This window comes from Moschus berezovskii, chromosome 12 (genome assembly GCF_049115385.1).
Source record: "Moschus berezovskii isolate FMDL1 chromosome 12, NW_MosBer_1.0, whole genome shotgun sequence".
Taxonomy (NCBI): domain Eukaryota; kingdom Metazoa; phylum Chordata; class Mammalia; order Artiodactyla; family Moschidae; genus Moschus; species Moschus berezovskii.
In genome coordinates this window covers 45,683,566-45,700,985 of record NC_142471.1, presented here as the reverse complement: position 1 = coordinate 45,700,985, position 17,420 = coordinate 45,683,566, and the positions used below count along the sequence as shown (strand labels likewise).

Sequence of the window (17,420 nt, the reverse complement as noted above, 5' to 3'; positions counted from 1 at the left end):
AATTCAGACTTAAATTGAAGAAAATAGGGAAAACCACTAGACCATTCAGGTATGACCTAAATCAAATCCCTTATGATTATACAGTGAAAGTGGGAAATAAATTGAAGGGACTAAATCTGATAGAGTGCCTGATGAACTATGGACAGAGGTTCGTGACATTGTACAGGAGACAGAGATCAAGACCATCCTCAAGAAAAAGAAATGCAAAAAAGTAAAATGGCTGTCTGAGGAGGGCTTACAATAGCTGTGAAAAGAAGAGAAGCGTAAAGCAAAGGAGAAAAGGAAAGATATACTCATTTGAATTCAAAGTTCGAGAGAATAGCACTGAAAGATAAGAAAGTCTTCCTCAATGATCAGTCAAAGAAATAGAGGAAAACAATACAATGGGAAAGACTAGAGATCTCTTCAAGAAAATTAGAGATACCAAGGGAATATTTCATTCAAAGATGGGCTCGATAAAGGACATAAACGGCATGGACCTAACAGAAGCAGAAGATATTAAGAAGAGGTGGCAAGAATACACAGAAGAACTGTACAAAAAAGAACTTCATGACCCAGATGATGCCGATGGTGTGATCACTCACCTAGAGCCAAACATCCTTGAAAGTGAAGTCAAGTGGGCCTTAGGAAGCATCACTATGAACAAAGTTAGTGGAGGTGATGGAATTCCAGTTGAGCTATTTCAAATCCTAAAAGATAATGCTATGAAAGTGCTGAACTCAATATGCCAGCAAATTTGGAAAACTCGGTAGTGGCCACAGGACTGGAAAAGGTCCGTTTTCATCCCAAAGAAAGGCAATGCCACAGAATGTTCAAACTACTACACAACTGCACTCATCTCACACACTAGTAAAGTAATGCTCAAAATTCTCTAAGTCAAGCTTCAACAATACATGAACTGTGAACTTCCAGATATTCAAGCTTGATTTAGAAAAGGCAGAGGAACCAGAGATCAAATTGCCAACATCCACTGGATCATAGAAAAAGCAAGAGAATTCCAGAGAAACATCTATTTCTGCTTTATTGACTATGTCAAAACCTTTGACAACAGTTAGAACTGGACATGGAACAACAGACTGGTTCCAAATAGGAAAAGGAGTACGTCAAGGTTGTATATTGTCACCCTGCTTATTTAACTTATATGCAGAGTACATCATGAGGAACGCTGGGCTGGAAGAAGCACAAGCTGGAATCAAGATTGCCGGGAGAAATATCAGTCACCTCAGATATGCAGATGACACCACCCTTATGGCAGAAAGTGAAAAGGAACTCAAAGGCCTCTTGATGAAAGTGAAAGAGGAGAGTGAAAAGGTTGGCTTGAAGCTCAACATTCAGAAAACAAAGATCATGGCATCTGGTCCCATCACTTCATAGGAAATAGATGGGGAAACAGTGGAAACAGTGTCAGACTTTATTTTGGGGGGCTCCAAAATCACTGCAGATGCTGATTGCAGCCATGAAATTAAAAAACGCTTACTCCTTGGAAGGAAAGTTATGACCAACCTAGAGAGCATATTAAAAAGCAGAGACATTACTTTGCCAACAAAGCTACATCTAGTCAAGGCTATGGTTTTTCCAGTGGTAATGTATGGATGTGAGAGTTGCACTGTAAAGAAAGCTGAGCATTGAAGAATTGATGCTTTTGAACTGTGGTGTTGGAGACAACTCTTGAGAGTCCCTTGGACTGCAAGGAGATCCAGCCAGTCCATCCTAAAGGAGATCAGTCCTGTGTGTTCATTGGAAGGACTGATGTTGAAGCTGAAACTCCAATACTTTGGCTACCTGATGCGAAGAACTGACTCATCTGAAAAGACCCTGATGCTGGGAAAGATTGAGGGCAGGAGAAGAAGGGGACAACGAGGATGAGATGGTTGGATGGCATCACTGACTCAATGGACATGAGTTTGAGTAAATTCCGGGAGTTGGTGAAGGGCAAGGAGGCCTGGCGTGCTGCAGTCCATGGGGTCGCAAAACATCGGACATGACAGAGTGACTGAACTGAACTGATAGGACATTTGTATCATTGAAAATTCTGTTGGACAGCACTGGATCTGTAAAAATATTTGTCTCTGTGTTTATGTGATGTGTACCTGTTTTTCTTTTTACAGCATGGCACATATTGTGTTGTAACTATTTTGTCACTAAGTAATATCTTACAGATTTTTTAATGCCACTGTGTGTATAATGCCCATGTCCTTTTAGCACATGCCATTTCTATATTGATGGAGTTTAGATTGTCCCATTTTTATTTTATTTAATGTTTGAAATTACAGGTGCTGTCACAACTAACATCCTTGTACATCCCTGTACCTGCCTTTGCATGAATCTAAGTGATTATTTTCCTAGGAGAGTTAACAAGAATTTCTAAGAAGCAGAATTCTGAGTCAAAATTTATGTCCAGGAGAGACACCCGGCTCAGGTGGCGCAGACGCGGGAGACGCCCAGCTCCGGCGCAACCGACCACGTGTAGAATCGTGGCTGAGAGGAGCTACCCCGCGCCCAGGTTTAGGGCGGTGGCCGAGAGGAGCTGTACCACGTTCAGGAGGCGGTGGCTGCTTGGGCACCGGAGGCCCGAGAGGAGCTGCTCCACATTCAAAGCAGGAGGGGCGGCCTTGAGGAGATACCCCTCGTCCAAGGTAAGGTACAGTGGCTGCACCTTGCTGGAGCAGGTGGGAAGAGATACTCCATGACCAAGTGGAATTTAAGAATCCAATGTTCTGGGGAGGAAGGAACAAGATGGCGGAGGGATAAGATGGTGAGACCACTTTCTCCCCCACAAATTCATCAAAAGAACATTTGAACGCGGAGTAAAGTCCACAAAACAACTTCTGAATACTGGCAGAGGACATCATGCTCCCAGAAAAGCAGCCATTGTCTTCTAAAGGAGAGAGAAGAAATCCAGCTCCACCCACCAGAACACCGACACATGCTTCCCTAACCAGGGAACCCAGACAAGTCACCCGTCCAACCCCACACACAGCGAAGAAACTACATAATAAAGAGAATTCCACAAGCTGCAAGAAGAGGGAAAGGCCACCCCAAGCAAAGCAATATAAGCAAGATGAAGAGGCAGAGAAATACCCAGCAAGTAAAGGAACAAGATAATTGCCCACCAACACAAACAAAAGAAGAAGATATAGGGAATTTACCTGATAAAGAATTTCAAATTTTGATGGTGAAAATGATTCAAAATCTTGAAAGCAAAATGGAGTTACAGATAAATAACCTGGAGAAAAGGAATGAGAAGATGGAAGAAAGATTTAATAAGGACTTAGAAGAAATAAAAAAGAGTCAATATACAATGAATAATGCAATAGATGAGATCAGAAACACTCTGGAGGGAACAAATAGTAGAATAACAGAGGCAGAAGACAGGATAAGCGAACTAGAAGATAGAATTGTAGAAATAAATGAAACAGAGAGGAAAAAAGAAAAACGAATTAAAAGAAATGAGGACAATATTAGAGACCTCTGGGACAATGTTAAACGCTCCAACATTCGAATCATAGGAGTCCCAGAAGAAGAAGACAAAAAGAAAGACCATGAGAGAATACTTGAGGAGATAATAGTTGAAAACTTCCCTAAAATAGGGAAAGAAATAATCGCCCAAGTCCAAGAAACCCAGAGAGTCCCCAACAGGATAAACCCAAGGCGAAATACTCCAAGACACATATTAATCAAATTAACAAAGATCAAACACAAAGAACAAATATTAAAAGCAGCAAGGAAAAAGCAGCAAGTAACACATAAGGGGATTCCCATAAGGATAACAGCTGATCTTTCAACAGAAACTCTTCAGGCCAGAAGGGAGTGGCAAGACATACTTAAAGTGATGAAAGAAAATACCCTACAGCCCAGATTACTATACCCAGCAAGGATCTCATTCAAATATGAAGGAGAAATCAAAAGCTTTACAGACAAGCAAAAGCTGAGGGAATTCAGCATCACCAAACCAGCTCTCCAACAAATGCTAAAGGATCTTCTATAGACAGGAAACACAGAAAGAGTGTATAAACTTGAACCCGAAGCAATAAAGAAAATGGCTACGGGATCGTACTTATCAATAATTACCTTAAACGTAAATGGGTTGAAATTTTCAAAAAGGCTAGGAAACAATTCTCATAGCCATCAATAGTTCAGTGTTGAGTTCATGAATAGTTTTTAAAGGTTGGGACAAACTGTAGGATTTGCTATTTGAAGTACTATTTGTAATTGGCATATTACGATGTAACATTGGTCTTCATTTCCAACTTAAAACGCCTAAAAATGCCTAACAGGTTTTTAGATTTGTGAATTTTAGTTGAAATGTATTTTACGATGTTACTAAACCTGCAGAAATATTGAAATATTTCAGAGAACTTATTCACTGTACATTTAATTTATTTTATTTATAAAAGTTATGAACTGTAGAAAAAAATAGTAATTATAATTACTATTTATATTACATGAAAAAAAAAAAGACCCTGATGCTGGGAAAGATTGAGGGCAGGAGGGGAAGGGGACAACAGAGGATGAGATGGTTGATGGCATCAGATGGCATCACTGAATCAAGAGACATGAGTTTGAGCAAACTCCAGGAGATAGTGAAGGACAGGGCAGCCTGGCATGCTATATAGTCCATGGTGTCTCAAAGATTTGGGAACGACTTGGAGACTAAACAGCAACAACAGATAGTTCTTATCACCCTCTATTATACTATACAATTTACATATTTATTTTACTTTACTGTCTCCTCCTTACCCTCACCCACCCCCAAAAATATTAGCTCCAGATTAGAAGCAAGATTTTTGTCTGTTTTGCCATCAGCACCAAGAACAGTGCTTTGCATGCAGTTGGCACTCAATGTTTGTTGAATTAACGTATGAACAAATGAAACCAGAAGCACACAGTGTAAGCACCACTCAAGTGCTGGCAAATTAAAATCTTGCCCACGGTCATCTCAAGATGGAAGGGGGGAGAAACGGAAGGAGAGAGGAACACAGATAGACTGATCGGATGGGAATATAGTTCATTCTATCTGCTTTTGCACTTTATGTAAATGATACATTCTTTTTCACACGTCCTTTTGTGAATTGCTTCTGTCACTTATATTCTGACTGTAGGATTTATCTGTGTTGTCATGCCAGATGTAAATTACATACATTTTTATTGCTGTATGAAATGTCATTGTAAGAAGAATATAAAATGTATTCTACTTTTTCAGAAAAAAAATAAAATAAAAAAAAATTTTTTTTAAATGTATGTCCATTTCAGGTATTACCATTACTAAAAATTGCCCTTTAAAGCAGCTATATCAATGTGCAGTTGCTTTAATCCCTTCCCTTGTCATTACTAATTTTATCAAACTTTGAAAATTTCACCATGCTCATGGTTTTAAATGGTATCATTACTGCGTTAAATGGATACTTCTAGATAAGAAGTTGACTATCAGTCAATACATATTGCTGGCAATTTTTATTTCCTTTACGGTGAACAGCAACTTTAAATATTTTGATGATTTTTCTATTTGTGTTTGTCATTTATTGAATAAAGGAGGTTTTCATATATTTAGGATATTGGTCTTATACCTATTACATATGTATTAATGTTTACTTATAACTTTTTCAACATTTTAAGGTAATATCTATACTTTTACAAACTTTTAAAAGTGTTTTTGATTTTACAGTTTTAAATGTTGTCATCATATTTGTCAGTCTTTATGAGTTTAGTATGCATTTCTTAATTTAGGTCTTTTTACTCCTAAATCATAAACATCCTCTCTCCTAAATTATTTTTAACTTTTAAAATTACTATTGTTTAATTCTATAACCCATCTGGAACTTATTTATATGAATGATACAAGAAGTAGAGAGCTAAACATTTTTTTAATGTTTGTAGCTAAAAGTTCCCACACAATTATATTAGATAGCCCATTTCTCTCAATTGACTTTAAATTTTCTTATTTTCCTATATTAACTAACCCACATTTATGTGAAAATGCCTATACATTTTATACTTTAATAAGTCTGTCTATTCTTGAACATTGTTTTATTAATACATTTCTTTTCTTTGTATTAAATTACGATAGACAATAAGGAAAACGGTTACTTCTGTTCCTTCTTAAAATTATTTTGGAGATAGGAATCAGAATTAGAATCTTACAATTCATAAAAAGACACTGTAACATTCTAATGAGTGTTGAATTGAAATTATAGATTTCTTAAGGTATTGATATATTTACAGTATTGAGTTTTTCCCTCAGTGAAAATGGTTTGCCTCTTCATGTATTTAGCTTTATTATTTATGCATAACTATATTTTTATTTATAAAGAATTTTATTCATAAAGATCTATATTTCTTGCTAGAGCTGTTCCTAACTGTTGTATAGGTTTTATTATTACTGGAAATCAATTATGTGGCATATTTGTTAGTTGGTTGCTACAAACGTATTGAAATACCACCGATATATATTTTTTCTGTTAGATAGTGACCTTAAGTGGGTCATTAGGACTGATGGCAAGTGTGGCACCCACAGATTTTACCCACAGTTTCTAAATCATTGTATTCCTACTTGGGGCTGCTGCTGCTGCTAAGTCACTTCAGTCGTGTCCGACTCTGTGTGACCCCATAGATGGAAGCCCACCAGGCTCCCCCATCCCTGGGATTCTCCAGGGCATAGCACTGTAATGTGGTCATTTATGGCAAATATTTAAGGCAAATATTACATTTTTCAAGTGCCCCATTCTCACAATGAACTGTGTCCAGACTGATGTCTCAGCTGTAATTTTAAGAATTATTTCTTTGCTTGCTGTGAAAGTGGTTTCTATAGGATGCGATATATGAAAAGATCCACTTCGTTGTGAAGTGGGTTGTTTATCTGAAGTGATGTTGGTTGGAATCCCCCATAGGTGGATCTACCAGTCTGAACCTTTGAGGGTAATGTATTTTCTGAAGGCAGAAAAGACAAACCTACACCTAGGATACATGTTAGTCATGGTCAGGGTGATACTATGCCCCTGCCAGAGTGAGACATCAGGTTTGATATAATCAACTTGCCACCAGGTGGCTATAAGGTCTTTGTGATGGAGGGTGCTGATACCACATTGTAGGTTTGGTGTTGGTCTGTTCCAAGTAGCTTGGCATTAGATAGATCAGACCTGGCAAGTAGGAGTCCCTACTTTTGAGCAAGCCCATTCCTCCAGAACCTCTATCCTTGTTACCATAGCAACTGTGTTCATGTACCAATTGTGCCAGCGCTAGGGTTGCCAAAGGTGTAAGCTGTCTGAACTCAGCTGGCTGAGTCATTCTCACCACTTGGCTGTTTGTGCTGTTTCTATTGCGAGTGCTCTCAGTGGACATTAACATGTGATACAAAAGTCTTCACACTTTCTTTTTCCATCGTTCCATACACACGCATGTTCCTTACACTTTCTCATTTCCAGTTTTTCAAGCTTTCTCCATCAAGGGCCTTGACCAACAAGCCAAGAAATTCTAAATGCTCATGAGTTTACTTTTAACATTGCTTAGAATGTTTTCTCTTCCTGCACATAATTATGCAGTAAGGTGTATGCTTGCATGCTAAAATTTCTTTAGTTGTGTCCAACTCTTTGCAACCCTATGCCTACCAGGCTCCTCTGTCCATGGGATTCTCCAGGCAAGAATACTGGGATGGATTGTCATGCCCTCCTCTAAGGGATCTTCCCAACTCAGGAATCAAACCCATGTCTCTTATATCTCCTGCATTGTCAGGCATGTTCTTTACCAATAGCGCCATCCTTGAGAAGCCCATGCAATAAGGTACACTGCCCAAACTGCATATTTCGAGGCTCTTCTCTCATCACTGTCTTTCAAGACTACTCTGTGTGTGTGTGTGCATGCTAAGTGGGGCTTTAATGCACTGTACAAGGGATTGTAACTGTTCACTTAGGTATCTGCCTTCAGTCTTCTGACTTGTTTCGAATGCATACATTAAGCAATACACTTGCTAGCTACTATATATCTTGTCTCTAGAGTACCATTATCCGTTAACTGTATCTCTTTTTGCTATCTAGAGCCCCAAGGCCACTCTGGTCTTCCTGATCATTATAATGTCTGTGCCTACTTTGACTCTGATGTCATCGGACCAGCTGTCAGCTGGCCTCTAATGTTTTGTAAATCTATAATCACCATTGTTACTAGGCATCACAGTTCCCTAGCAGCATCTTCTATCATCAACCTGGCCTCTAAAGGACAGCCATCACTGATGCTAGAACCAGAACATTTCTTATATCTTTGGGATAGAGTCATAAAGTTAAAAAAAAAATGTTCATAGGTTTAAAATGAATTCTATAATGTGGTGCAAGTGTAGGAAATTATGAATAAGCTTACCGATGGGTATAAAGAATGCAATTTTAACATTTGTCTTTAAAATTCACTTTCAATTCAAATGTTTTCTGGGGCAATTCCCTCATGTGATGTGTCTCTTATAATGGAACAGAAATCAAAAGAAATTGGGATTTCCTCTATGTACATTTGACAAGAACATTCTATACTTAACCTGTGTTTTCTAAAAGTTCTCCAGTTACAAAAAATTCTCTCTAACTGTAATAACTTTTAATAGAAGGAGTTATAATAATAGCTAACATTTGTTGAACATTTGCTATGTGTCAGCACTGGGCTAGATATTTTAATTGCATTATTTGAGAGAAATTAAGGAGGCTGCAGAATGAAAGAGTCAGGGCAGAGTAGACCATCACCTGAGGATCAGCTGACTTTATAAAGAGAACAAGCATCTCTGTAACCTCTCAAATGAGGGGGTGGGGATTAGAGTAAGGACCCCATTAGAAAGCACAAATCACGTTGAGTAACAAGAGACCTTTTTAAGACCCAGATCCTCTGGAAAGCTGATTTATTTCCATTTATTAAATGCAGCTTTCCCTTCTGGAGATGCTGTGTAGAGAGTCTGTACACGTGGAATCTGTTTTTCCTCTGCATCTATTACATATAATACCTTAGGAAAATAGCCAGCTTTTCTGACACAGGAGGGCACATATAAGGTATTGTGCCTAAATTCCAAGTTAGGTGGGACCTTTGAAATTCACTCTGAAGGGCTCTGGGTGCATTTCCAAAACCCCAGCCATCAGAGCAGCAAAAACTAAGGCACAAGAAGAGAATGGTGCACGGGACTGAGTGACAGTGAATGTTTTTCAATATAGCTAATGTCCCTCTTGAGCAATGCTAGGTAAACCAGTGACTTGGGATCTATAATTCTGGAATTATAGTCCCATCTTTCTCTGTTCCTTCAAAATACAACTTCCAACTCCTGGAAACAGTAGGATAAAGAAGCAATTTTCCTACAACCCATATCACATTGCTGCTGTCTAATAGGCTGAGAAAAGTGAGAAAGGCTCTCTTTCCTTTGGAGGCAGTACATTTCAAAAAAGCCACTGGCTTGCTTTAAGTAAAGGCAAACTGAAAGATAACTGCATGCCATGAGTTTAAGAATCCAAAAAGGAGACAGATTAGAAGAAGCACAATTCCACAGCAAACAGAGAGATAACTTTTACATGTGCATGCATGCTAAGTTGCTTCAGTCATATCTGACTCTTTGTGATCCTATGGACTGTAGCCCACCAGGCTCCTATGTCCATGAGATTCTCCAGGCAAGAATACTAGAGTGGGTTCCCATTTCCTCCTCCAGGGGATCTTCCCAACCCAGGGAACGAACCCAGATCTCTTATGTCTCCTATTTGGCATAGGGGGACGACAGAGGATGAGATGGTTGGATGGCATCACCAACTCTATGGACCTGAGTTTGAGCAAGCTCCGGGAATTGGTGATGGACAGGGAAGCCTGGATGTGTTGCAGTATGTGAAATCACAAAGAGTCAGAAACGACTGAGTGACTGAACTGAACTGATATTGGCAGTTCACTAGTGCCACCAGAGCACATGGGAGACCGCCCTGAACTCAAGGAATCATATCTTGAATCTACCTAGGGCAAATTCCATGTGATCTGCCCTAGACTTCTATGCCTGCCATAACACATTGCCGTGAACAACACAAATTCGTCATCTTACTGTACTGTAGGGTGGAAGTCTGACATGGGTCTCAGTGGGCTAAAATCCAGGTGTCAGCAGGACTGCATTCCTCCTGGAGGTTCTAACAGGTTTACTTCCTTGCTTGGATCCATTTTCCAGCTTCTGGAGGATGCCCCTGGCTGGTGGCCCCTTCCTCCATCTTCAAAGTTTATAATATATTACTTTTGACACCTTTTCTCTGATCCTGTTCCTATTATCACATCTTTTCCCCTGGCCACAGCCTTGAGGTTCTCCAATGTTAGGACTCCTGTGATGACATCTCCCCATCTCAAGATCCTTATCACACCTGAAATGTCCTTTGGTCGTGAAGATAATATATTCACAGGTTTTCTGAATTAGGACATGGACATCTTTGAGGGTATTATTGTACCCAGCATATCACCCAATGTGATATATTATAAAAAAGTTCATGATGCGAATGAAAAGTGAGATAGTTATATCTTAAAACAAATAACTTTGTGCCTTGGTTTTATTTCCATATGAACTAAAGATATCCATTGCGTGGTCAGGGTTCATGTAATGTTTCCTTATGGCAGTACATTATCTAGATTCATCTGTCTGAGGAGGGATCTCCTGGGTTTCTCATACAAAGACAGCACTTTTGGAAAGTGGGCAGTGTAAGGGTGCAGCAAGAAGATACGGTGGGTCTGGGGAAGCAGGAGCCAGGGAATGACAGGCTTGGCTTCCTGCAGGGGCTGAGAGGCAGGCAAGCCAGGTTGGGATGGAAGCTCAGGACTGAGACACAGGGCTTGGAGCCCCAGCGGAGGGGCAAAAATGAGGTGCAAATATTAATGCATATATATGGAATCTAGAAAAATGGTATTGATGAACCTATTTGTAGGGCAGGACTGGAAAGGCAGATACAGAGAACGGACGTGTGGACACAGTAGGGCTAGGAAAGAGCGAGGCGAATAGAGAAAGTAGCATCAACATATACACGCTCAGTTCAGTTCAGTCGCTCAGTCGTGTCCGACTCTCCGCGACCCCATGAACCACAGCACGCCAGGCCTCCCTGTCCATCACCAACTCCCGGAGTTCACGCAAACTCATGTCCACAGAGTCGGTGATGCCATCCAGCCATCTCATTCTCCGTCGTCCCCTTCTCCTCCCGCCCCCAACCTTTCCCAGCATCAGAGTCTTTTCCAGTGAGTCAACTCGTCACATGAGGTGGCCAAAGTATTGCAGTTTCAGCTTTAGCATCAGTCCTTCCAATGAACACCCAGGATTGATCTCCTTTAGAATGGACTGGTTGGATCTCCTTGCAGTACAAGGGACTCTCAAGAGTCTTCTCCAACACCGCAGTTCAAAAGCATCCATTCTTCAGCAATCAGCTTTCTTCACAGTCCAACTTTCACATCCATACATGACCATGGGAAAAACCATAGCCTTGACTAGACGGACCTCTGTTGGCAAAGTAATGTCTCTGCTTTTTAATATACTATCAAGGTTGGTCATAACTTTCCTTCCAAGGAGGAAGCGTCTTTTAATTTCCCGGCTGCAATCAGCATCTGCAGTGATTTTGGAGCCCCAGAAATAAAGTCTGACACTGTTTCCACTGTTTTTCCATCCATTTCCCATGAAGTGATGGGACCAGATGCCATGATCTTTGTTTTCTGAATGTTGAGCTTCAAGCCAACCTTTTCACTCTCCTCTTTCACTTTCATCAAGAGGCTTTTGAGTTCCTCTTCACTTTCTGCCATAAGGGTAGTGTCATCTGCATATCTGAGGTTATTGATATTTCTCCCAGCAATCTTGATTCCAGCTTGTGCTTCTTCCAGCCCAGCGTTCCTCATGATGTACTCTGCATATAAGTTACCATAGGTAAAATAGATAGCTGGTGAGAAGCTGCTTTATGACACAGGGAGCCCAGCCTGATGTTCTATGATGACATAGAGGGGTAGGTTGAGGAGAGGGGAGGGAGGCTCAAGAGGGAGGTGATATATGCATAATTATGGCTGATTTGTGTTGTATGGCAGAAACCAACACAACATTGTAAAGCAATTTTCCTCCAATTAAAAAATAAATTAAAAAAAGAAGATGAGCTCTTGGTAGATTAGGAGTCCCTCACACTTGCACTCCTTCCTTCCCAACCACTGCCCCGTCTAGGTGGCTTCCAGCTCTGATAACCCCAGTTTTTGACCCAGTCTTTTCTCAGGAGAATCTTCTTTCCCCAGACTTTCATGCTTTCTCCCTAGACTATTAGGAAGGTAGGAAAATTGTGTTACTTCCCTGAGATATGGAAAAACACAGGCTCAGTTGTAGCTTATACTTCTCTCTTGAAAAAAAAAAAAGCAATCCGGGTCTATTGGTCCCCAAACACATATTTCAAACACAATTAGAACAATTTTTTTCTAAAGTAACTCCTTTTACTGTAAATTACAGACAATTTGATATTCCATCCCTAAAGAATTTCATATGAATCTGTAAACACAATCTGTAAGCATTTTTCTACAAAGCCAAATCCATATTTCCAACTTAACAGAGTTAATAATAATTCCTTCACACCAACTAATACCCAGATCAAGTCCATATTTACTTGCTGTCCAAAAATAGTCTTGGTGGGTTTGTTACTACCATGTTTCAACCCATGGCTGCATGCTGTGTTGCACCTTGAATAAAAGACCAGAATTTGTGAGGAATCTGGTTCACATAGCACTTGGTTTCCTGGAGATACTTTGGAATTTCTTGGAAACTGTATTTAATCCCTTACAACACTAAAGGGCTCAAACTTGGGCCCTGAGTCTTTTTCAAAAAACAGTTCCATAATGACATGTTTCCAGTGAGTTGATCACTGATGGACAACCAATTCTGAACATTTTCATTAACTCTTCTTCAAATCCTTCCACAGCATTGAGCGTTGTGAGTAGCCACCCCAATCTCTAGTGACAAAGGTTTTGTCTGGATATCTGCATTTCACCTCAGAACTCAGAAAGTTCCTATGCTTATGAGGAAAAGAGGACATCTTGAGTGCTTTGGGTAAGTTGTAAGTGCCAGCCAACATAAGATCCTGGACCAGCTCATGGCACATCAGAAAAGGTAGAGGATGGGGAGGCTGACAGACTTTGACACAAGTTTGTTCCAGGGTCCTGGGCTCTGAAAGATCTGAAGTAGCAACTTTCTCTGAAGTACTCCAAAGTTAGGGTAATCTGACATGTCCATTGCAAACAGAACATGACCACATCATTTGCTGTTAAACCCTTTTATACAAGCTGGTCTCCCAACAAAAGAGGAATTCTGGGCTAACCTGAGGAGTCATTTCACCAGATATAAGATTTTTGGGTGGGAATCAAGGCTGCTGAGAATGGGCCAAACCTTGCTCTTTGGTCAAATAGTTTCTTGTTTATGGTGCCCAGCTGGCAGCTAAGATGAAAACCAGGAAACATTTTGCCCATCAGCAAGGCTGGAAAACATCTAAACAGATACTACTCAGCTGAGTGAAACCACAGAAAGGGTATTTCTGTGATTGACATCTTCCACCAAAACTGCCTCCAAAGAATGGATTTTTTTTTTTTTCAGAGTCCACCAATCTGTCCGAGGCTGGTTCTTATGGGCCTTTGGGTAACTCTTTCCATGCCCAGATCTGATTAACCTGACCCAGTGGTAAGCATGGTAGGAGGCTCGCTACAAGAAGACAAAGAGATCAGATCATGAGGATGAGCAAGTGAGCTCAGTAGCGGGGGAAATAGCACAGAGCACCCGCGGATAGTGTCCTCAGCGCTCTGGGCTCCTCACAGGTGGGAGAGGTAGGGGAACTATGACCAGAAGGGCCACAAATCCCAAGGAGGCACCAGAGGGGATGCAGACTGTGTTAGAAAGAGACAGCTGACTGAGAAGGTGGGACCAGACTCACCTTTCCTGGCTTATCCCTGCCAGACTTCATTAGTGCTTCAGGTCTGGGGAATAGAAGGAAGAGGAACTGAAACTGAGAGAGGCAAAGCCACAGAATGTCCAACCCACCGCACAGCTGCACTCGCCGCACACGCTAGCAAAGTCATGCTCAAAATTCTCCAAGCCAGGCTTTAGCAGTACACGAACCGAGAACTCCCAGATGTTCAAGCTAGACTTAGAAAAAACAGAGGAACCAGAGATCACATTGCCAACATCCGCTGGATCACAGAAAAAGCAAGAAAATTCCAGAAAAACATCTGCTTCACTGACTATGCCAAAGCCTTTGACTGTGTGGATCACAACAAACTGTGGATAATTCTTAAAGAGATGGGAATACCAGACCACCTTACCTGCCTCTTGAGAAACCTGTATGCAGGTTAAGAAGCAACAGTTAGAACTGGACATGGAACAACAGACTGGTTCCAAATAGGAAAAGGAGTATGTCAAGGCTGTATATTGTCACACTGCTTATTTAACTTATATGTAGAATACATCATGAGAAATGCTGGGCTGGATGAAGTACAAGATGGAATCAAGATTGTCGGGAGATATATCAATAATAACCTCAGATATGCAGATGACACAACCCTTATGGCAGAAAGCGAAGAACTAAAGAGCCGCTTGATGAAGTGAAAGAGGAAAGTGAAAAAGCTGGCTTAAAACTCAACATTCAAAAAACTAATATTATGGCATCTGGTCCCATCACTTCATGGCAAATAGATTGGGAAACAATGAAAACAGTGAAAGATTTTATTTTCTTGGGCTTCAAAACCACTGAAGGTGGTGACTGCAGCCATGAAATTAAGACACTTGCTCCTTGGAAGAAAAGCTATGACCAACCTAGACAGCATATTAAAAAACAGAGATATTACTTTGCCAACAAAGTTCCATCTAGCCAAAGCTATGGTTTTTCCAGTAGTCATGTGTGAATGTGAGAGCTGATTCCCACCCAAAAAACTTTCTTTCCATAAAGAAAACTGAGCACCAAAGAACTGATGCTTTTGAACTGTGGTGTTGGAGAAGATTCTTAAATGTCCCTTGGACTGCAAGATCAAACCAGTCAATCCTAAGTCCTGAATATTCATTGGAAGGACTGATGCTGAAGTTGAAGCTCCAAAACTTCGGCCACCTGATACAAAGAGCTGACTCATTTGAAAAGACCCTGATGCGGGGAAAGATTGAAGGCATGAGGAAAAGGGGATGACAGGGGATGAGATGGTTGGATGACATCACCGACTCAATGCACATGAGTTTGGGCAAGCTCTGGGAGACGGTGAGGGACAGGAAAGCCTGGCATGCTGCAGTCCATGGGGTTGCAAAGAGTCAGACATGACTGAGCAACAGAACAACAAAGAGGGTGAGGCAGCAGTTTGGAAGGGTAAGATCATGGGCAATCTGGGTCCCTCCTATCTCTGGCTAACGGCCTTAGATGCAGGTCATTGACTCTCCTAAGCTTTAACTTTAGGAAGAAAATGATTTGTCTGCGTACTCCAGTTCAGTTCAGTCACTTAGTCATGTCCCACTCTTTGTGACCCCATGGAATGCAGCACACCAGGCCTCCCTGTCCATCACCAACTCCCGGAGTTTACTCTAACTCATGTCCATTGAGTGGTGATGCCATCCAACCATCTCATCCTCTGTCATCCCCTTCTCCTCCTGCCTTCAGTCTTTCCCAGCATCAGGGTCTCTTCCAATGAGTCAGCTCTTTGCATTAGGCGGCCAAACTTTTGGAGCTTCAACTTCCGCATCAGTCCTTCCAATGAATATTCAGGACTGATTTCCTTTAGGATTGACTGGTTGGATCTCCTTGCAGTCCAAGGGACTCTCAAGAGTCTTCTCCAATCTAGTGGAGAAGTCTTCTCCAATCTATAAGCATTGATCAGCTCCCCAGAGCTATGATGGCCACACTGCAAATCTAGGTCCTCACAATGGGATGCAGTTCCAGAGATATCGGGAACTTCCCAGATATTTTTCTTTTTTTGGCCTTATTCTACTCTATGCATCCACTCCAAGTGTACACATGCTGCTGCACATCCATGCCATTTATACACAGTTCACCTATGTTTCCCTTCAGCATTCATTAAGTTTGACTAACTCAACAGACTTTTGTAAAAGTGAAAAATACAAATATTTTGTCTAGTTGTGGTTGCAAAATCAATATGTATAAATGAATATGTAAAGATAAGAGAGATATTTTACAAAGTAAGAATGTAATCAGAAGTAAATACTTTGGGAATGCAAAAGAAAAAGTAGTGCCAAAAATTTATTCTAATTGAATATTTGTAGCTCATTTCCAACTGGCAAAAGATGCCACAAATAAAGAGATGAGAGATAAAACATGACTCCACTGGAATTGGAAGTCACTCACAAAATCTGTTTCTTATATACTCACGAGCTATGTTAGTTCAGATCTCCATTTTTCTTGACATTTAGAAATTGTCTACACATATGAAAGCTTGAAATGCTTTTCATTTGAATTAGTAGAGTTTTTACTTTTCAGAAAAGTCTCCAGTGTCCCTTCATGTCAGGCTTTGAAGTGAAAATTTCCTCTGGGTGCCAATTAAGACCAAAGAGACAATATTTTCAACAGCCAAATTAACAAAAATTTAAATGAAGTTACCTTAAGATAGTTCTAAACCTTGCCAGCTCTGTTATAAATTGGTATAATACTTCTGGAAAGTAACCTAAAATATCCATCAAGAGTCTTAAACACCCCATTTATTTTTAGTGCATTATTTCTACTTCTAGGAACCTAGAAACTTGGACAAATGCACATGAATAATACTTTCATATCCATATGATTAAATTTTCACCACCTCTAATAATAAATTAGGTCTATATTTATTCAAAGAGAATGATGCTTGTTATATACTGATGTGAGAGAAAAATAATTTTCAAAAACCTGCAAATACTGAACTTCTTATGCTACAGATATATGTGGGTTTGTGTTTGTAAGTATATCTCATTCATACATATAAGTAATGAACAATGAAAACAAACTGGAAACAAAATTCCATAAGCATGTCTATTAAAACTGCAAGTAATTCCACTTATTTTGGTGCTTTCAATTATTTGAGATCTCAGACTACTTGTTACAGCTATAATTAAAAATAATAAAGCTATTTTCATTTGAATGCAGTGATGGTTAAAAATTCAGAAAATAAATGAGAGATACAAAAATAAAAATCACCAAGACGGCCCTCAAATAGAGATAGTATCTATATGTATTTTCTGTTTTTCTTTCCAGATTTAGATAAATTCAAAATAAATGTGAATGTATGGATTCAAAATAAATGTGTATTTATTTTATAAAGAGACATATAGATACCCAAATGTCAATATATAACACTTCAGTCTGAATTTTTGTTTTGATTGATACATAACAGTTCATCAAACTGATCTGACTTCTATTATTCATGCAAAGATTCTCTTATTGTTAAATATTTAAATTGTTTGCAAATATTTTGCTTCTCTG

The 17,420-nt window shown here is 39.9% G+C and overlaps 1 long non-coding RNA gene across 2 annotated transcripts in view; it reads left to right on the top strand.

Moving 5' to 3' along the window:
• The window catches only part of LOC129555607 (uncharacterized), a 51,909-nt gene extending 36,713 nt beyond the window's left edge, over nucleotides 1-15,196 (top strand). For both annotated transcript variants that reach the window (XR_016038757.1, XR_008685788.2), the window contains 2 exons: nucleotides 12,906-13,033; nucleotides 13,574-15,196. This is a non-coding gene — a long non-coding RNA (uncharacterized LOC129555607). The remainder of the gene's footprint in view (nucleotides 1-12,905; nucleotides 13,034-13,573) is intronic.
• The last annotated feature ends 2,224 nt before the right edge of the window (nucleotides 15,197-17,420 follow it).